Consider the following 22485-nt stretch of genomic DNA (forward strand, 5'->3'; position numbering starts at 1 on the left):
GTCTTTAAATTAATGTTTAGTATGATATAGAGAACAATATTCTGAGACAAATGGGTTTTCATGTTTTTATTATTTGTGGGTTTTGAGTTACTTAGCCATTCTAGGACATACTAAAAGTTAACTTTAACACCTCTTTAGGGGTGGTTCACCTTTAAATTTAGTTTTATGTAGGCATTTATGGTTTCCCCAGCAGCCATCTGGTTGCTGGGGTCTTGTTTAACCTAGCAACCGTGGGTTGATTTGAATAAGAGACCGGCATATGAATAGGAGAGGGCCTACATCGAAATATAATAAACAAAGTAACAATAAAATTGCATGCCTCCCAACTGTCCTTTTTTGAGCGGGACAGTCCTGCTTTTGACAGCTCAACCTGCAGTCCATCGTTTGTACTGGAAAGTCCCGATTTCTCTGCACTGAAGGGGAAGGTCACTATTTCTCTGCACTGAACAGCCAAAAGAGATACAATTTTTCTAACTTAATTGGCTCTTGGCAGAGAGCCCAGAATAGATACTTGATCATTTGTAACAGTTTCGTCCCTTGGGAGTAGTTAGACTCACAGCATAAAGGACAATTCACCTTCATTAGTAAAACTGTAATAGAACATAAAAACTACAGAAATGTGTTCAAACTTTCATAACCTGGTACATTTTGTAAAATGGGCATGGTTATAAGGGGGTGTGGCTGCAAAAAAAGGGCATGGTCAAAAATGATTTTTGTCCCTCTTTCTGTTTCCAAAATGTTGGGAGGCAGGGCGGGAAAGCGGGAAAAAACTCGGTGGGCTCCGAACCTCATGGGCCCCCTGCTGGGCCACTCCCCTCTTCCGATATTGGAATGCCACAATAAAAGTAATAAAAAAATTTTGGCGCAGCGCCGTCTGCACATGCCCATCGGATGCAAATTCACAGTCACAGTGGGGGGGGCCATGGACAGCGGTCCTGATGGGCAAAATTGCTAGAAATAGGCCACTCTATTTTATACTAAAAGTTAACCACCCCTATACATCACTTACATTCTTCCATGCAGTTTGGGCAGTTTTACAAACTAGAGGAATTCCCACAGGGTACAAAATAATTAACTGTATAAAGAAAGGCAGTCGGCAGCCCATTGTCAGGCACAGACAGTTATTGTTGGAGAGAGACAGAGCCGAATCTGTAAGAAAGAGTTTATTTGCTTCAGGTTACAACTGCTGCTCTGCCTGCAGACACTGGAGTCAGGTGGAGCTGCCTTGTCCCTAATCACCTGCCAGGTGTCCCTGCCTCTCCATCTCCCGCCTTTACCTCGCCTGATCGCGCCCAAACGCTCTCCCCAGCAGCGCTCAGCGGCCGCTCACTTTGCTGACTCGGCGAGAGAAGTCGGGCGAGCACTGAGCGCAGCAGGTAACGTTCTTTTCATTCAGCTTCTCGCTCAACATTAAACTCCTGATATCGCCCATTGTGCCGTTAGTAATGCTGATCTGGGCTGTTCCCTGTCACCTCAAATCACCTGTTTCCTTTTCCCATCGCGATCTATTCCTGGAAAGTTTAGGGAAAATAATGCGTTTACCCGGGGCCTCCAGCTTTATCGGACCCACTGGTGACACAAACACGTGTCTAATAATAGGCAAGACATAGAGTTCTGAGTAACATACAGTATTTCCTGTGTTCAGGGATTTAAAGGTAAAGTGACACCCAGGCTGTATATCACTTTAATAAATTATATTTACTGTATTGCTAAAATCCTGAGAGTGCTGGACCTTTTTAGGTTTCCATTGAACTACAACTTGGCATATATATATATATATATATATATATATATATATATATAGTGCAATTAGTGTCTGACATGTTTGAGATTAATAGCACAAATGTACCTTTCTTTTTATTTAGCCTGAAGCTACAGGAGTGTCACAGTGTGATCCATTTATGTGATTTTAGCAGTTCCTAATACAAACTGACACAGGGTACGAAGAAACCACATTAAAGACTGGGTAGCTCACATCACAATTGTTATGTCTTTCAGTGCATTTTAATTGGTTTTCATTTTTTTTTTCTTTTAAATTTCTTTTGCGGTGGTTGTTCACCTTCCAAGTACTTTTTTCAGTTCAGTTGTTTATCAGTCGTGAAGGGGCAAATCTGTGGCTGTTTCGCTTCACCCGAAGAAATTGAATTGAAAGTCAATGGGCTTCAAAATCGTTTCGATTTTGTTACAGTTTTTATACGCGTGACTATTTTGTTCAAATGCATTAAAGTCCATGGTCGTCCACAAAGAAATGTCTTTATATATTTTTTTGAGCCGTGCAGAAACTGTTACATTTTTTTCAACATTTAGTTGATACATTTCTCAGCAGCATCTCTGGAGTATTAGCAACTATTGTATCAGTTCTAACAGCAGCCTTTAAAGGGGATCTGTTGGGTAAAAATGTTATCCCCAACCAAAGGTGCAGGCTAATAGAGCCCGCATTCCAGTTGATAGATGAGTAGTTTTTTTCTTTTTTTAAATGCCCCCCGCCAGCTCTACGCTACCCATACAGGAAGGGAGCCCCCGATGCAAGCAGCCATGTCTGGTCACTCACATGTGCATTACGTGTATGTGACTTCACGCGCATAATGAGCAATTTGGGGTGCAGTTAGTGTAGTGCTGGCGGGGAATTAAAAAAAAAATCGACTGTTATCCCCAACTGGAATGGGGTCTCTATTAGCCCGCAGCTTTGGTTTGGGATAACATTTTTACCCAACAGGTACCCTTTAATGAAACTCAGGGATTCTGTTTAGCAGGAACAAAGATACGAAATGTATCCACTATATGTATCAAGTTAGAACAGTTTACAGGGTCGGCGACCCCCCCACCAGAGCTGCTTTAGAAGGTGAAAAATTACACTTTACACTTCAATATTAGAAAGAAAAAGTCACGCATAGAAAGTAATTGGAAAAAATCGTTATTTCTGGTGAACTATATGAAAACAACTAGGTCTTTGAAGTTGAACCACCCCTTTAAAGGAGAAGGAAAGTCAGTTTACACTTGGGGGTGTCAAATGTTAGGATCCCCCAAGTGATTGTATTTACTTACCTGAAACCCCCGGGCTGGTGCTCCTATCAGCAGAAACCTGCACCGGCCTGGAGTTATACCAGTGAGCACCACGGAGTGATCGTCTTTCTGCTTCTATGCTCTTCAAATTTCCCAGGGGTTAATGCATGCTCAGTAGAACAAAATAGCCGTCTATTTAGTTAAAGTTTGGCTGGATTTTTGACGATGCTTCAGATTGACAAAACTCATCTTACAAGTTGGATGCAGTCACATGGGACAAAATATAATGGGACTGATACAAAAATCTGACTACAAACTACCCTTAAGGCAGTCAGAATGCTACGTCTGTCTGTAGGTGCCCCTTCACTCACTCGCCGAACAAAGTAAATGCACAACAGGCAGCAAAAGTATGTGGGGCGGTTGCACCCAATTTGTGAAAAATGTGTGCGCAGTTGTTAATTTTGGTGAATCAGAGTTGGGATAGGAGCAGCTCAATTTTGTCAAGCCTCGAGTATTTTTCTGAAAAAAATGCTGCATTGTGTTGGAAAAAAACATGTTGGTTGTGCTCAAAATTTTAATTTACTCACTTAGTTATTGCCCACTTTGGAGGACAAATTGTGTGCCAGATGTGACCGTGGGTTTTATGGAAACTTATATTGGGGTACAGTGGATGATGGCAATGGCAAAGGTGCATAGCAGGGAAATTTAAATGACTTATCACAATATCACAAAAGTTGTGATATTACGTAACACAAAAACCACAAATCAAAATTAAAAAACCAATTGTAAATTATTTCAGAATATCAGTCTCTACAACATATATAGGGGCCGATTCACTAACTTCGAGTGAAGGATTCGAAGTAAAAAAACTTCAAATTTCGAAGTGTTTTTTGGGCTACTTTGACCATCGAATGGGCTACTACGACTTTGAATCGAACTATTTGAACTAAAAATCGATCGACCGTTCGATAGTCGAAGTACTGTCTCTTTAAGAAAAAACTTCGACCCCCTAGTTCGCCATCTAAAAGCTACCGAACTCAATGTTAGCCTATGGGGAAGGTCCCCATAGGCTTGGCTAACTTTTTTTGACCGAAGGATATTCCTTCGATCATTGGATTAAAATCCTTCAAATCGTTTGATTTGAAGGATTTTATCGTTCGATTGAAGGAATAATCCTTCGATCATTTGATCGCACTATTTGCGCTAAAATCCTTCGACTTCGATATTCAAAGTCGAAGGATTTTAATTCCCAGTCGAATATCGAGGGTTAATTAACCCTCGATATTCGACCCTTTGTGAATCGGCCCCTAAAAGTTAACACAAAGGTGAACAACCCCTTCATTGTAGCCTGTCATGTCACCTTTAGATCCATGTGTTTGGTGAAGTCTCCAAATGAGCCCATTTTTGGCCATCCATGCTCTGGGCCAACTCATATTAGCCATGATCTGATGGCTGGCCTATAGGCCAGCAATAATATCATACTTCAAGGGGAACTATCGCAAAAATGAAAATCTAATTTAAGTTTTAGGGGCAGGTCGAAGTGAAAATTCAAATAAAAAAAATTCGAATTTCGAGCTAACTTTTGTGTACTTCGACTAGGGAATAGTCCAAATTCGATTCAAATTTGAAAAAAAAATCAAAAATTTGAATTTCTAAATTTATCATGTACTGTCTCTAGTTTGTCGAAACTCCCAATCTCATTGTTGCATCCACTTTGAAAAGTTATCAAGAATCCTTTGAAAAAATTTGTCTACATCTATTCTAAATGTAATTCTAAGAGAATTCATATGAGACAAAACCAGCTTTCCTCATGGCTTCAGTAGGATGACACTTCATTTTTCAGATTTTCTTGTTGTCAAAGCCGAGGAGCTTTCATTCTACATTCTCTATACAAACAGAATTTTCCAAGACCCATTTTTGTTTTTAGGCAGAAAAGTTTCAATTACAATTGTAAAAAGCGCTGAACTAACATGAAAGTTTCCAGAGATGTGACAAACTCATTGCTGCATTTGTTTGTGAGAAGTTGCTTGGTCTCAGTACCATTTTCAGAAAATGTATATTTTATTTTCTTTTTGCATTTGATCACTCGGTTTGCAGTAATAAAACATATTTGTATATTTCTGAAAGTGGAATACTGACATAAATCATTGCACTTTAAAAAGAGAAAAGATACCATTTGTCAATCGGCAACCCACTACAACCACTTTTCATCTGATGATGATGATGATGAAGTCGCAGCATAATCACATTTCATAGCAGTGTAACAGCTAAAATATACACTGTGCCATTTTATATGTCATACGCTGGAGTTTTAACATCAAGATTATAAATCAAATGACACGTTTTTGAAACTATTTCTCAAAGTCTAGTCAACTGATATAAAATACGCTGCACGGCAGTATTGCAGTGGATGCGCAATTGTGACACTAGGTAAAATGTAAGGTTCTCATTTTCAAAGTGACAAAATATAAGTCTATAGATGCTATAAGACAACATTTCCATTAAGAACAAGAAAGTTTTTAAATACATACAGAAACCACTACAACAAATAAGTGGAAAGAATTTTTGCGGTTGCGGAATTTTAAATTCTGGTTATGAGAGTTTTTATTAATGATATTTATGGATGCCAACAATCGGAGAACATGTTAACTAATTAAAATATCTTGCCATTTTTTTTAACCTGTATAGTGAAAGGAGACCAGGTGACAATGGGCCTAATTTGTCAATATTAGGCAAATTTGCACTAAAGCAATGGGAAACCAATCAAATTTTCATTTTCATTGCTCTACCTGCAGTAGTGATAATCGCTGATTGGTTGCTATCGATTACTGACCGGGAGCACATTTTCCCAGTATTGTTAAATGAGCTCAATGTTTCAAGGATTGTGGTTTTCTAAAACAAGAATGTTACATGTTTATTGTCATAAAAAACATAATACTACATCATGGTAAACCCCATATGGTGGACCTTACTATTTAGCTCTTGCCATATAGCCTAGCACCTACCTAGCACCTTGGTTGGACTAGGTCTTATGCCTTTATAAATTGTTGTTTGACTTCAAGATCCCTGTCCAATAAAAAACTGAAGTGGAAATAATTAGCCTTTGAAACAAGTTTTATTTGTTGCCAGCTGGCCTTCATCCATTCCTGGAGCTCTTCTTGGCATCTATTTGTAACATTCACAGGATTGATAGTACCGTAATAATGTAGTGCTGAATGATATCACTGTAATAAGATTTTCATATGATTTCATACAATGATGGCAAAATAGATTTAGAATAGCATGTGACAATATGGATCATTATGGTAACCTGTGTTATTGTTGTCCTGAAACATGTTTTCTTTGGGGAAATTGTATTCACTTTAAGTACGTTAGTGGAAAATATATTCACAGCAACAATATAGGGTGTGTCAAGGGCCTATCGGCTCCTAGTGGAGAGGTCCGGACCAAGGAGGAAGTTTTAGGGCAAAGTTCAAGTTCGTGGTAACCTACAAGGATTAGGAGTAGTCAGATTCCAGGCAGTAGTTCGATTGGCAGGCAGCAAACGATCGTGGAAACAGGTTCAGGCAAGACTCAAAGTCCAGAAATACAAATAGGAACACCCAGGAATAAAGGTAGCAATTCCTATTATCGGTCATAGAACCTGTGACCTGGAAGGTCTTTTATCATCAAACTCCACACCGTCCCTCAACGCAATGACGTCAGTGTGTGGCGCTGGGCGACACCATCTTGGATGGGGAGTGGAGCGCTCTGGAACGGAGCGCTCCCAAAGCTCCTGACAAAGTGTGTATAATAAAACATCTTGCTCGAAAATCTATTTTGTGATCAATAAATGTCCCTTATAGTAGGTTTTTAATAAAATATTTTGTGCAACTAAAATTCAAATAAAATGCTATTGCAAAATTTGAAGTCCATCTTGCTATATTAAATGCCTTGGTTTGATACCTTGACTGTTCTTGGACTGCAATTCTTGTTGGCTATTAACCTTAAGCCATAGGGTTACAATGTTTGCTGCCAACCCTTACCTTCCCCCGACTATTCTTTTGGGCTTCCATTTTAGGCGTGGTTAAAACTGTAACGTTTGGAATTCTCTCCCATAAGTGACTTTACTGGCAGGATAGAAAACATACCATAAGGTGGAGTTGGCAAGATTGCTTGTGTTTGGAATGCTTGGCATTTGACTTAAGTAAAACTGACAAATTTGAAAAAGCTTCCATTGGTTCAGCTGGAAGTTATTTCGGAATTCTTTGAGCCAAAGTTGTAAACTAATGGACATATCTTTTTTTTCACCCTTGGCAACAAATCTCTGGATATCATCTTTGGGATTTCTTGTATATTTAAAGGGTTTTGTTTGTAAAGTACTGCACTTCTCTGTTTTACAGACAAATGTCACAACAGATTGTGGAGAAAAGAGGGTATGGGATCCGTTATCTGGAAACTCATTATGCAGAAAGCTCCAAATTACAGAAAGGCTGTCTCACACAGACTCCATTATAATCAAATTTTTTAAAATTTTTCCTTTTTCTCTGTAATAATAAAACAGTACCTTGTACTTGATTGATCCAAACTAAGATATAATTAATCCTTATTAGAAGCAAAACCAGCCTATTAGGTTTATTTAATATTTATATGATTTTCTAGTAGACTTAAGGTATGAGGATCCAAATTACAGAAAAACTTTATTCAAAAAACACAGGTCCTGAGCATTCTGGATAACAGGTCCCATACCTGTACAAGCTAGAAAATCTTATTTGCTGTAAAGGTAGTAGATTCTTTATTGTTCTGTAACGTTTTGTATCGATCGATTAATTAGTTTGGGTTTGGCAATAAAAATATGTAATTATAATTGAAATAAAATATGTAGAAATGTATCTCCTACAGGAGGCATGCTGGCATTTTGGAGAAGGTGGATGTGGTTTTCTAGAGATTGATCTAGTCTGGTTTACTGAGCCCCACCTCCTTTCTACATTCACTTATAATTGCAGGCCAATTCACTTGTTAACACTCTAGGATGTCCTGCTTTGTTCCTGTAAAACTCTGATGCCTCTTTATTTTATATTACAAAAATATAAAAAGTTTGAAAGTGTTTCTATAACCTTATGCAGCTGAATGTCCTCTTCTTATTTTTTTCCCTGAGAATTTTTCAATTAGTTATTCTTGCATCTATAATGAACAATTTTTATGCATAAATATATACTGCATATGGATATTGTTAATGATACTTTCTACAGAAGTATTTAGTCATTAAATATACAAGAAGAGAGACTGTTTTAGCAGAAAACTTCCACTAAGGTGTTAGGAAGTTCCAAGTTCTTTGGAGACTTTATATTGCCTTTATGTTATTTCAAGCGTTGCCTCCTTAAGCTTCTCATTTAACTCTTAATTTTAAGGTAAGGTATCTTATCTCCAACACTGTTACTGCTGATGCAAAGGGTTCAGGGAGATGCAAAGATGACAGCATTTAGTTCATCTGATTGGAACAGATGTAGATTTCTTTTTAATGTGTACCATCTGTCATTTAATTAGCTCCCAACTGTCTCATTAGGAAACTAAATACTGAATTTATTCATAAGGTTTGTAAGTAATTTAGTCGCTTATTTCAGTTTTTAAGCTCACATTTAAAATGCAATTAACCATTTTAAATATGTATGTAATTTGAATTTACATAGGAAGTCTAAATTGCGTAGTCTTCCTGTATCCTATCTCATATACACCCGTTTAAATTGAAGGTAATGTTAAACAGATTTTATGTTGGTAAAAATAAACAAAAATGAAACTTCAACAAAACCCAAAAGATGAGTGCAAACTGTATATCACTGTTTATATGACAAACAGTTATAGGTCATTCATGTTCAACCTTAGATATCTTTTAGAATTCTAAGTTTTAAAACCTAATACTTCTAGAGTTCTAAGTATCACTTATCTTTAGATAAAGTTTATAATACCATACTCTCCAACATTTTCCTTTAACCCGTTACGTGCCAACATAATGTGCTCTCCCTTTAGCGGCATTTTCGGGGGGGGGGGGTTAGTTTACTTATGAGTACTATAATAGTTTTTGTTTGTTTTTTTCCAAAAGAAAATAAAATAGCATTAGGTTACAAGTAAAACATCCTAAATATGAATCCCAGGGGTCCACTGAACAGTTTGATGCCCATTGTGCATAGTATTACCAAGTATTACTTAGCGCATACAACTTGTCCTGGAAGTCAATTCAGCTACTGAATACTCATCACATTTACTGCATTTTTTAAGGGGTAAAAGCAAAAAATATGTTCACCACCCCCAAACTATATATTCTTGGAAAGTAAACATTCAGGAAAATCCAAAATGGGTAACCATGTCTTTCTACTCCAAACTACTGAGTCGGAATGCTTTCCCAAAATTGCCAGTTTTGATAAAATAGCTGAAAATGAAAGCTTCCGCTTTCAAGCATCTCCCTCATAGCATTAGGTACCAAGAGAAAACATCCTAAATATGAATGCCAAGGGTCCGCTAAATCTTGTCAATGTGCCTTTCGCATAAAGCTTTTGCCTTGACAAAGCTTTATTCTAAACACACGTCGGCAAGATTCTTTCTTTATTTTTGACAACATTTTTAGACTCAATAACTTATAGGTTGGGTGTATTAGTTGAACAATATATTGGATGTGCTTTAATTAATTCTCCATCTATTCTTTCTATAATTCCTAGGAGCCCAGGATTAGTGGATTTTAAGGGAAGCTTAGGTCTACAAATTAGAGATAGGAAAGGTAATACTTGTGACCACAGTCCTGAGCATCTGCCCATCTGCCCAAGATAGCTGTTTAGGACATCTCCACATTCTATGAATTTCCTTTTCTCAACTTTCTTTCAAATGATCTGTAAGCACATTCATTAAAACACTTTAAACCAGTATCTACAATTTAGAACTTAGGACTGGCACTTTACAAATTAATTGGGCAATTAATGAGTATAGACTAAACCTTTTATCATTAGTCAATTTATACACAGCTTTTGAATCACACAAATTGATATTGGTCACTTTTAAGGCAATTATTAATTCATTCATTTGGCAACAATTCACCTAAATAATTGATTGTGTTTATTGTGATAATTATTAGACAATTCATTATTGGATATTGGGTTGGATTCTGTGGGGTTATTTTACTTTTTTTTTAATTGACGCTAGTTGTACCGATAATTAGTAATCAGCGGACTACCAATACCAGCGGGTTTATCTACAAGGTGAAATTCTTTTTTCTATTATCTTTATCAACATAAAACATCCTTAATGTGAATGCCATCAGTCTACTGAACACTTTAATGCCCAATATGCATAGATTTACCAAACAATGTGGCATACAGAGGCACCCGAATTAAAACGGTGCATATGAAGTTTCACGGCTGAAACTCTGGCTGCTGCAATATGAGTAGCCGATGTGTTTATTATGTACCATAAGACTCCCTAATTATGAGACCCTAATGCCATAAATTTCGTAAAAATACACATTCTAAGCAATCCAAAATGGGTAAATACATCTTTATAGTGCAAACTGCAAAGATGTCCTGAACGTAGCGGTTTTTATAAAATTTATGAAAATTGTCACAAAGCATGTATTATATGCCCTGCATTGCAAAGCATACCAGCAAAAAACATAGCAGTACATCCAGGGGTATACTAAACAGCTTGATGCCAAATATGCATAGATATACCAACCTATGTTGCGCACAGAGACTCCCAAAATGACAATACTGTATAGCAGACACAATTTCCACAGGCAAAACAAAGTAACAAAGCACTAAACTAAAATCCAATAAAACCACAAAAATCAATTTTTTTTTTTTTTTTTGCCTAGTGTAATCAGAAGTCAGAATCACAGATTGAATATTCTAGCTTGGCCAATAGGTTTTACAGACCGAAACAAGCAAACAACACCTACGCAGAGCTGAAAATGAAATAAAATGGCTAAAAATTGCAATGTAATCACCAAAATGGTAAAAATAGTACAGTTTCATTTTAAATATCTAAGTATCCAAGTATTAGGTGTATAATCTAAACTTGAAAATAATTGCTTTAAAAGGACAACTCCCATTGACTTCTGCATGTGTTTACCAACTTTTAGATGCAGAATTTTTACATTCAAATTTTTATTGCACTTCATAATTGTTGAAAGTTTAAGTTCTACAACTCTTAATTCTAATTCATGAGTTTTAGCAAAAAAAAATTGTGGAAGAATTCAAATTTGAAAGTTAATAAATCAGCCCCTTTACAGATGACTCTAAAACCATTAAAAATTTTGAATTTATTATGCTTTCATGTCAAAAATGAATCAGAAATAAAAATAAAAAATTCTCCCCATTTCCTGTTCTTGCATATTTTATCTGAGTGCCAAAGTATGGATGAGTTCCCACAGGTTTATGTTAATGAAATTCTTTAAATATCTTTTAAAATGTGTTCTTGTTATCTATAAAATTATTTTTAATAAGGTTTCCGCAATGTAATTTAGCAACACTGATGAATAGAATATGAAGCTCTAATTTAGAAAATGTTTAAGTCATTTAGAGAATGTATTAATTCTGCTAACACTAATTAAAAATGCCTTTACAATTAACTCTGAATACATGACCTTACATCAACGTTTTTAGATTCTCACTTCTTCAAAGCCACTTGTTCTATTGAAACAGACTTTTATTTTTTCCCCTTTATGTAACTATTCATACAAAATCAAATTGTTGTACTCATGTAAATGGACATTCCATGACTTCATAATCTAAAATTCCATTCAATTTGACAGTGTTTACACTTGTTAATGACTTTCTTTACAAGTGATAATTGATCTACTTCATTATCATATTAAATCCTTGATCTTATGCCATTACTACTGAGTGTAATAAATGGTCTGTTTGATTTCTGGTGTAATGAACTAATTAGACTAATTAAAATCAATATGTATGCCAATATTAGCCTCTCAATTCATATGCCACTGCTTCAACATCTGCATCTGGGGTTTAAAAAAATTCACTGCCTTGACAGAAAAAATGTAGTAGAGTATAATGCTGATTTACGAGCACTCAGTGGTTGTAAGACAGAATGAATTGCTTGTAGTGGCAGATTCAACATTAGTAGAGTACAAGATACTTAGTGCAATATAAGGTCAGTTGTAAGGACTTACTTACATTTGTAGTATATGCCACTTTAAGCCTTTAGTAATATATCAAAATCTGCATGCGAGAACAGCTTAACCCTGGAGACTCTAACAATAAAGCAGTTATTAAACCATTAAATATATGCATTGCATAGAAATTAGGGGATTTTCACCATTCTATAAAGATGCAATGTTTTTTGTTTTTTTTTTTACTTCAGTTTCTCATTTTCTTTATTGATTTATTCATTGTGATTTATTTTGCTTTCCACAAACATTGCACAATGATTGCCTTGTCGGTTTTCTTCAGCAAGCATTTATTTCTAGAAAATCTCAAGAATCTCAAGGCAGTAATATTATTTTTAACTGCAGTATGCGAAGGCAACTTTTTGTTACAAGGGTTTTAGAAGTTGGCAATATAATCTGTTGATGTACCTCCCAATTTTCTTGGACCATAAAGGTATAGAGCATGCCAGAATATGATCTGGGTTTCAGCAGATCTAAGTGGAAGTAACTAGGTTGACCATGGTGCATTATGGGCGTGGCTTAAAATAATCATTAAAACTGAAACGTAGTATAGTATATGTTAGTAATAAGGAGGCTATTAAAATATATTAAAACCATAGGCTTGAGAAGTTTCAAGCAGTATTTGCACATTTTGTAGAACATCCACAAATATTCTATTCTATCAAAGAATGAAAATTGACTGTAAACACAACTCAAACCCTTGGCTGACCAGCAGAGCAAAAAATTGATGAAAGATCACAATTTTTTTGTATAGTGCCATGCAGAACAATTCAGATGTTTGACAAATCCTCTAATTTTACAAAACAATGGAATGTAATTCTTTTGTTTTGCTGGATAATAAATCGTACACACATCTTTGTTTCTAGTAATATTTTTTATGAAGATTCATACAATTAACTGCAAAGGTCATCCAATTATGTTGAGAGAGGATAACTCAAACTTAAAGACAAATGTTAGTTATGTATTGGATAAATGAGGCAAGGCATGAAAGGAAGGCTCAGATCTGTAATTTAAGGGGAACTATCGTGAAAATGAAAAATTAATTTAAGCTTCATTGTAAAATAAGAAATGTTCTAAATATAATCAGTTAAAAATTCTGACCCATTTCTTAAACAATAACTTTTCACTCTCCTCCTCTCAGAATGTTTCTCTTCATTCTGTCTTCATACTGGAGTCGGGAGTCTAATATAGCTTTTGGGTTAGCACATTTTGCCTAAATGTATTCGAGCACATTCTTTTAAATTCACCAGAAATGTTATTTCTCTATATGCAGTGTTTGTGCCTAAGTCAATTATTTTGTTTGATTGTGTTTGTACTGGAATCAGTTATTGCAGTGAGCTCTAATACATCTGCTAGGAAAGGAAGCCCCTCCTATAAGATATATTGGATCTAACTGTCAATGAAAATATGACACCCAACTCCTGCATGAAGACTAAATGAAGAGAAACAGACTCTGAGAGAGAGAGAGATAAAGTTGATTATTTTTTAATTGATTGTATTTAGAAAGGTTCTTATTTCAGTATGACGAAGCTTATATTACATTTTCATTTTCACAACAGTTCCCATATAAATATAGGCAGCTTTCAGAGTTTAGTAGAAATAGCGGGGGGATAACTAGAAGCAGATCCCTCTCTAAAAGGAATAATATATTTCCAAGTATATTTTCTTTAATTGCTGCTGGTTACAGATCTTATGCTTATTTAGTGCCAGATATTGAGAGATAATATTTAAGGATTTCCAGAGCCTAACCATACATCCTCTGTCATCAAAGGGAACATTTTAAATCTTAATAATTAGTTTAGTCAGCCATAACATAGACCTTGGGCAGTAGAAAGGGTTGTGACCATGAGTGAAGACTTGACACTGTATCCCTGAGTGACCCCATTAATTGAGCATCCCCATGTGGAGTCTGGGTGTTGGGTTCATACTGTTCAAATACAGAGGTAGCAAAATGTGTCTTTATGTTTTATGGCATACCTCATAATTTATTTCAACGGAAAGAGGTGCAATTATAAACTGTTTTTATATGGAGTTACACAGGGGGGGTGGGCATGTTGAGCCAAATGTCTGGTCTTCTTTATCTGTAGGTAGGGATGTAGCGAACGTCGGAAAAAAAGTTCGCGAACATATTCGCGAACTTGCGCAAAAACGCGAGCGGTTCGCGAACGGTTCGCGAACCCCATAGACTTCAATGGGAAGGCGAACTTTAACATCTAGAAAAGACATTTCTGGCCAGAAAAATGATTTTAAAGTTGTTTAAAGGGTGCAACGACCTGGACAGTGGCATGCCAGAGGGGGATCAAGGGCAAAAATGTATCTGAAAAATCTGCCTGTGTGTGCTTGGAAGAGATAGTGTAGGGGGAGAGCTGTTAGGATGTGAACAAGGTCACACAGCTCGATGGCGGGTTGAAGAAAACAGTGTGCAAATAATGCCTACAAGGCCAACGTATACACTACTACAGCGGTGGATACGGATTACGTAAAATATATTATGGCTGCTTGAAAAAAGTGACTCCGGTGTTTTTTCTGGAGACGGTAATATTATGGATATTTAGACAGAATGTGAACAAGGTCACACAGCTCGATGGCGGGTTGAAGAAAAGTGTGCAAATAATGCCTACAGGGCAAATAATGCCTAAAAGGTCAACTTATACACTACTACAGCGGTAGTAAAATAAAAAAAAGTAAAATAAAAAAAAAATGAATATTAAAAAAAAAAAATTAAAGTTGGTGCTGCTGAACTACTAGGAGCAGCAGATTAGCACACCAGTCCCACTCCCCAACACTGCTAGACTAATAGCACTGGGCTCTTATAGTAGTAGTAGTAGTAGTAGTAGTAAAACAACAAAAAATAAATAAAAGCAGTCCTTACAAGGACTACTGTTATTGCAGCAGTCAGCAGATGAGATCAGAAGCAGGACAGCTGCCCACTGCAGCTACATACAGAGCACTGCAGTAGAAGGTAGATTACTAGCCAGCAAAGCTACCTAAGCTTAAATGTCCCTCAAACCCCTGCAGACTTCTGTCCCTCCAATAACAGAGCAGTATCAAAACGATTACTAGCCAGCAAACTTTCAACTGTCCCTGAAATCACTAACAGGCAGCAGCTCTCTCCCTACACTATCTCTTCAGCACACACAGGCAGAGTGAAAAAACGCTGCAGGGCTTCGGTTTTTATAGGGAAGGGGAGTGGTCCAGGGGAGAGCTTCCTGATTGGCTGCCATGTACCTGCTGGTCTGGGGTGAGAGGGCAAAAAAAAGCGCCAACAATGGCGAACCCAAAATGGCGAACGTCGCGCGACGTTCGCGAACTTCCGGCGAGCGCGAACACCCGATGTTCGCGCGAACAAGTTCGCCGGCGAACAGTTCGCGACATCTCTATCTGTAGGTCAACATGCCACTGGACTTATCATTTATCCATACTGTGCTAGACAAGCACCTTGAATACCAGTGTCAGCACCTTAGTAGAGCTAAAGCAGGAAAGCACACTTTCCATGTGTTTATTTTCAAGGCAGGTGTGATACACTACGGTATACTGTATGTTCTGTTACAAAAGTTTTAAAAGAGAAAATAAACCTATGTAAGATTGGCTTCACCCATATCAACTGTATTCATCATACAAATAGATGTGAGTAGTGATGTCATTTCTGTCACATGACTCACTGAAACTTGTGTATTATAATAAATAAAGTACCCTCCGTTGCAAAATATGAGGATATTAGAAGTTACCAAAGAGTTTCATGTCCTTCGGCCTCATGTTTTTATATAGTCATGAAACTCCTCGGTAACTTATAATATCCTTATAATTTACAAGAGGGGTACTTTATTCACTATATATATATATATATATATATAATGGACTGAAGCACTTTAAGAAACACATATGGGTGTGCGGACCACCTTTATTGTGTGTGTATACACACACACACACACACACACACACACACACACACACACACACACACACACACACACACACACACACACACACACACACACACACACACACACACACACACACACACACACACACACACACACACACACACACACACACACACACACACACACACACACACACACACACACACTATAAAGGTGGTTCGCACTCCCATATGTGTTTCTTAAAGTGCTTCAGTCCATAAATGTCACCAACTTTTCGGCTCATACTTGCATATTGGAGTTTGGACCACCTTTATTGTGTTTATTACACCTTTTGGTTCTTGGCACCCAGCTTTAAGGGAGTGTAAATGTCAGATTATATTTCTATCTATCTATCTATCTATCTATCTACCTATCTATCATCAGTTTGAGAAATAATACTGCTAAGCATTTTTTTGACGGGAAACTATTTCTACTGTAAAACAGTAAATGTGAATGTTGTTTAGTTTGTATGGGAACGTTTTTAAATATGTTTGATAGTTCCATTGCATATATCATAACACAATTATGTTACTGCTAGCACCTCACTGAGCATACTCAGTGCTAAGTTGATTTGATCTCATTATTAGGCTTTGATGGGGTTTATGTTTTGCATTAGTCCCCTTTTTACATTTGTTTGAAATTCAACTATGACTTTAGGGTCTGCTATGATGCAAGTTCCCTTTTGTGTACTGAAATTTAGCTATCTGTTAATTAGATTTTTTAAATGACCGTGTTCCATTTTCTAGCTAATTGGATGGTTTATGTATCTCCTTTATGGGAAATTAGCTGTGTAACGGAGGCATTGGATTCTTCATCTTCATATTTCATTGCTGGCTAATATAATTTTCCAGTATATGAAATTCCATGGAATGCGTGGTCTTCCTGCATAAATACCTATTTAGATATGCTCAAAATGATACATATTTATTGTTTGCAATAATAGTACTTTTAATATTATCCCAGACTTTTTTAAATATAGTTAGAATATTAAAAGTCGTGGCAAAAATTTATTTGGAACATGCTGATGGGATCTCTGAACATTTGTACGTGACAGATTTTGTAATGCTTCGGCTCATTTTGCTGTAACCTTTTCTAGGTGCTATTCAGAAGTCCATTGTATTCCTTTACGCTTTTACTGCTATGTTTACATTGTGGCGATTGTGGCAACAAACATCTTTTACTTGTCATAGCTTGCTTACCATTGGCATGAATCTGAATCGCTGTATGTTGTTTTGTACAGCCATGCTCTACAATGGTGTATGTTTTTAGTTGATCATGGCACGTCATGGCAATCAAAGGTGTTGTAGGGAAAGACTAGGGCCTAGTAAAAGGTTTTATCACCTTTTAGTGGTTATGCTGTTACAAATAATGCAAAAGGAGGCCTATTTTTAGTCCAGTAGGTAACATGAGACTGTAAATGGGGATCAGTGGTTATTTGGTTAAATTTAGCACAGCTGTTTTACATGGAGACAGTTGAATGGTGATATGGTAAGTATCAGAAGGGAGCTAGGTTAATATATTTTATATGTAGTCTGTGATAAAAATTGCAAGCTCACAGGGCTATTCTGAAGATGCTCCTGCCCACCCGTTCAGTATTATACAAGTTATGATATTTAAAAAAGTGCTTTACCAGATACCATACCTGAAATGTAAAATGGTATCATATAAATTGTCAGGCATCTGAAAGAGACCGACCCTGACATGCACCATTTCCCTCCCTACCCCACCCCCCATTCCTTCTGTTTTCAATAATGAGACATATGATATGGAAGTGTTAGAACTGATTAATGCTTTATTGAAACTTCATATACATACTTGTTACAATGCTTTACTATGTAACCTGATATGTTTCATAAAAACTTTTTTCATAAAACTTTGACACGACTTTGGAGGTTTTTGTGTGTTTAATCTTAAATGAGATTTGATACAAATTAAAATGCTTCCGGTCTGGCAACAAGGCCAGCCAAGATAGTTAAAAAATGAGGATTTGTTATTCTTGTTGGCTATGTTCAGTTACGGGTAATGTAATATATGTTATTGGATAGAGAGAGTAAACAAGCATGTGGCCATTGTCATTTACCCAGCTCTGGTCTCCATGTGATTTATTTTCGGTAAAATAGTAGCTCATTCAGCTTATTGGTTCCATGGGTTTGATCTAAGAATAAGTAAATACACAGTGGTAGATTAAACATGTAGCATCCTGCTGTGTTTGTCTGGTGCATCATAACTGGACATCTCACTGTATACAATTTGTATTTTCTACATCAGGGGTGCCCAAAAGATAGATCGGGATCTACCAGTAGACCTTTAGCTGGTGATCAGTAGATCTCAAGACACTGTCAACAAACAGCTTGGCTATATCACTCTCTTATTTCATGCTTTCCAGACAGATTTTTACATGTTAAGGTTACATAAGAAATACCGATAGTTGTTTGTTAAATACAACAATATACATTTTTTCATTAATCAGTATTAAAGTAATATTTACACTGTGCTTTTATGCATGTACAGTAGTTCATAATGGGACAACATCACTAAAAGTAGACCTCACATTAGTAAAGTATGGGCACTCCTGTTCTACATAAATGAGCTACTCCAAGTAGAGCCATTAATTTTTTTGTTTTTATTAACAAGTGTAGGTAGTTCCCCAGAACAGAGATTCTTAGTATGTCTCTTGTTATCAATGAGACTATTTTTAGCTTTACTGAAGGACCATTAGGCAGTTAGCTTATCTTCAGCAGGTAATAGTTCCAGTGACATATCAGCATTGTTAGGGTTAGGTCACAACATGCTGTAAGCAGAGTCCTTCCAGGCAGAGTAAATATAGTGATAGAGAAGTCAAAGGATGTTGGATAGTAATTCCCTAAGTAATTCCCTTAAGATGGCCATAGACGCAATGATCTGATCGTACGAATCATGGATTCATATGATTTTCGGACCGAGTGGAGAGTCCAGACATTTTTCGTCCAGCGGAGATCGGTCGTTTGGTCGATCGGACAGGTTAGAAAATTTCTGTCGGCTGCCAATAATATCTCTGCATGTATTGCCGATCGTACGATTTTCAGTGGAGACTGTCACTAGCTTTGTCAGAAATAACTATCGTGCGATTGCTGTCAGAGGTAGAACATTGGTTGATCTGTTCCTTTACTACTTTTATTTGGTGTAATGGTAAGACTTTGATCTGAATGGTTAGTGGCGGGTTGGGAGATGGGAAAGTCCGATCGTACGTTGATTCGTACGATCGGATCGTTGCGTCTATGGCCATCTTAATACTTTGCATAGTCCAATTCTTAATCTATCTATCTATCTATCTATCTATCTATCTATCTATCTATCTATCTATCTATCTATCTATCACAAACAAGGGAAAGTTGTGCTCATCTCTAATTTTTAAAACCAATGAGCTGCAATGAGGTTGTGACCACAAAATACATATAGTCAAATACAAGAGGTCCTCTGCACTCAACCCATTATCAATATATTTAAGACAGAGACATTTTGTGCATACTGCTACTGAAAAATGCCTTACCCTTTAAACAAAACAGGGATTGTTTGTCCATATATTGCAATATATTTAAGCTGGCCAACTACGTCAAAGTCATCCCATATCTGGCCAGTCCTACGCTCAATTTTCATCTGATTCATTAAGAATTCTATTGCTTCATTATACATTTTGCAGGTAAAACTAGTCCCTTTTGTAAAATGTATCAACAGGCTTGTTGTTTCTCCTACTCAATGTAAATGAATGTATCTCAGTGGGACCTGGATTTTACTATTGTACTGTTCTTGCTGTGCTGTTCTTATATCTACCAGGCAGCTGTTATCTTGTGTTAGGAAGCTGCTATCTGGTTACCGGTACCTTCTCATTGTTCTGTTGTTAGGTTGCTGGGGGAGGAATGGGTGATATCACTCCAAATTGTAGTACAGCAGTAAAGAGTGACTGAAGTTTATCAGAGCACAAGTCACATGACTGGGGGCAGCTGGAAAACTGACAATATGTCCAGCCCCATGTTAGATTTCAGAATTAAATAAAAAAAATCTTTTTTTTTTTGCTCTTTTGAGAAATGGATTTCAGTGCAGAACTGATGTGTTTTAAGAAAAACATTTTTCCCATGACAGTATCCCTTTAAAACCCCAGGTCCTGAATATTCTGGATAACAGATTACATACCTGTACTGTTATAGAGGTAATTAAGTGATATTGTTTAAGTATGCAAAAAATATATTTAATATTTGCATGAATTAGTCTGGTACACTTTTATATTAAGACTTTAGCTGCTGACAGCCTTCTAATTTTAAAACCACAAAGCTGTAAAGATGTAAAGATTATGCACGCATTTGTGTGTGTGTTTTTTCCTCCCTATGTAATCTTTGTCTTTTTGAATACTCCTTTGTGTTTCTAATAAACTCAACGTTGATTGTTTTATTGTGAAAACAAGTATTGGATATCATAGCAATAAAACAGCCATCATCACTGTAGGGACTAAAAATCCCTTCCTCGGCTGGAAAGTTTTGACATCTGCTGGTTTGGGATATTGCTGAGCAGCTGTCAGCAGTAGGGTAGCTGCTTGCAGCGGCAGTTGGTGGGATGGCAGGGTGCCAGTTCATACCATCTGTGTGGCTGACATTTCCTTCTAATTAACAGTAGGGTTAATTGTTCTGGCAGGCTCAAATGTAGTGTCTAACATTACCCAAGGGAGAAACGTACAAGTGCTGCAGTAGCAGGGAGCTGGGGACTGGATCCTTAACAAACTGATTGCTGAAAATACTTAACAGCTCTGATGTTTTCACTAACTGGGTGCATCCAATAATAGGAGAAGGAGGGGGAAAAAAGCAGGAGTACCCTCTTCATATTTGATGAATTATGTCATATGGAATCCAGCTTGTAGACTCCTGCCTTTGGGGAAATTGGGAGGGAACGACTCGTATGTCATTTTTGCATGTTCGTAAATAATTGTGTTAGCTTTCTCTAATGGAGCAGAAAGGAAGGATGAAAAATTATGTTGCGTTGAAAACAGAAGCATTCCCCTGCCACCCTCCTTGGGTTTTCTTGAGATCTGTCTTTCACAGTAACCTACAGGGCAACGTATCACAAGACTGGAAACAATGTCTCCATATTTTTATCTTCTTAGCAAAGTCATTGCAGACGTTTTATTGTTTTGTTTTTTTTTAATTAATTAAGCCTTGGGTATGTTGTATAATTAGATAGGTTTGGAGTGCAGTTCATATATATGCTGTCTCATTGATCTCATATTGGCTACATATTGGTTGCATATTAGTACCGCTTGGTCACACAAATTGAAATCCAAATCTCACTGACCCAAATGATCAGGTTTCTGGTCAGCTGATTATCTGATACATCAAAGTCAGTCCAACCCCTCCATAGATAGACGAATAGTGTGAAATGCATTATATGCCCCCTTTTTGACATTGGGCTTGTGTAGAAAAGGTGTATAAATACTATCATACAGGTATGGGATCAGTTACTTGGAAACCCTTTAACCAGAAAGCTCCAAATAACTGGAAGGCCATCTCCCTAGACTCCATATAAATCAAATAGTTCTAATTTAAAATATATATATATTTAAGTTTTCTCTGTAATAATAAAATAGTACTGTGTATTTGAGCGCAGCTAAAATATAATTAATCCTTATTGGTGACAAAACAATCCTATTGGGTTAATTAGTTTAAATGTTTTTTTTTAGTAGACTTAAAAGGATACTGCCATGGGAAAATGTATTTTTCAAAAAGCATCAGTTAATAGTGCTGCTCCAGCAGAATTCTGCACTGAAATCTGTTTCTCAAAAGAACAAACATATTTTTTTTTATATTCAATTGTGACATGGGGCTAGTAATTGTCAGTTTCCCAGCTGCCCCAAGTCATGTGACTTGTGTTCTGATATGTTTCAGTCACTCTTTACTGATGTACTGCAAGTTGGAGTGATATCACCCCCTCCCTACCCCCCCCCAGCAGCCTAACAACAGAACAATGGGAAGGTAACGAGATAGCAGCTCTCTAACACAAGATAACAGCTGCCTCGTAGATCTAAGAACAGCACTCCAGGTCCCACTGCAACACATTCAGTTACATTATAGGAGAAACAACAGCCTGCCAGAAAGCACATGACCAAACAAAATGACCTGAGATGGTGCCTACACACCAATATTACAACTAAAAAAAAATACACTTGCTGATTCAGGAATTACATTTTATATTCAATTATTTGCTGCACTGCCGGGTGATGATGTGATGGCTGATTCAGTTAATGCCTTTAAGAATGGCTTGGATGATTTCTTGGACAGACATAATATCAAAGGCTATTGTGATACTAAACTCTATAGTTACTATAGGTATGGGTATATAGAATTTGTGTGAAAGTAGGGAGGTGTGTGTGTATGGATGCTGGGT

General features: G+C 36.9%; 1 protein-coding gene across 4 annotated transcripts in view; it reads left to right on the top strand.

Moving 5' to 3' along the window:
- The first annotated feature begins 918 nt into the window (after positions 1-918).
- LOC108719304 (polyamine-modulated factor 1-binding protein 1) overlaps positions 919-22485 on the top strand; it is a 322584-nt gene continuing 301017 nt past the window's right edge. For 2 of the 4 annotated variants that reach the window (XM_018268087.2, XM_018268088.2), the window contains exon 1: positions 919-1376. The gene's annotated coding sequence lies outside the window, so the exon portion shown is untranslated. The remainder of the gene's footprint in view (positions 1377-22485) is intronic. The other 2 variants (XM_018268086.2, XM_041566522.1) reach the window with 2 other exon arrangements.

This window comes from Xenopus laevis, chromosome 6L (assembly GCF_017654675.1).
Source record: "Xenopus laevis strain J_2021 chromosome 6L, Xenopus_laevis_v10.1, whole genome shotgun sequence".
Classification (NCBI taxonomy): Eukaryota; Metazoa; Chordata; class Amphibia; order Anura; family Pipidae; genus Xenopus; species Xenopus laevis.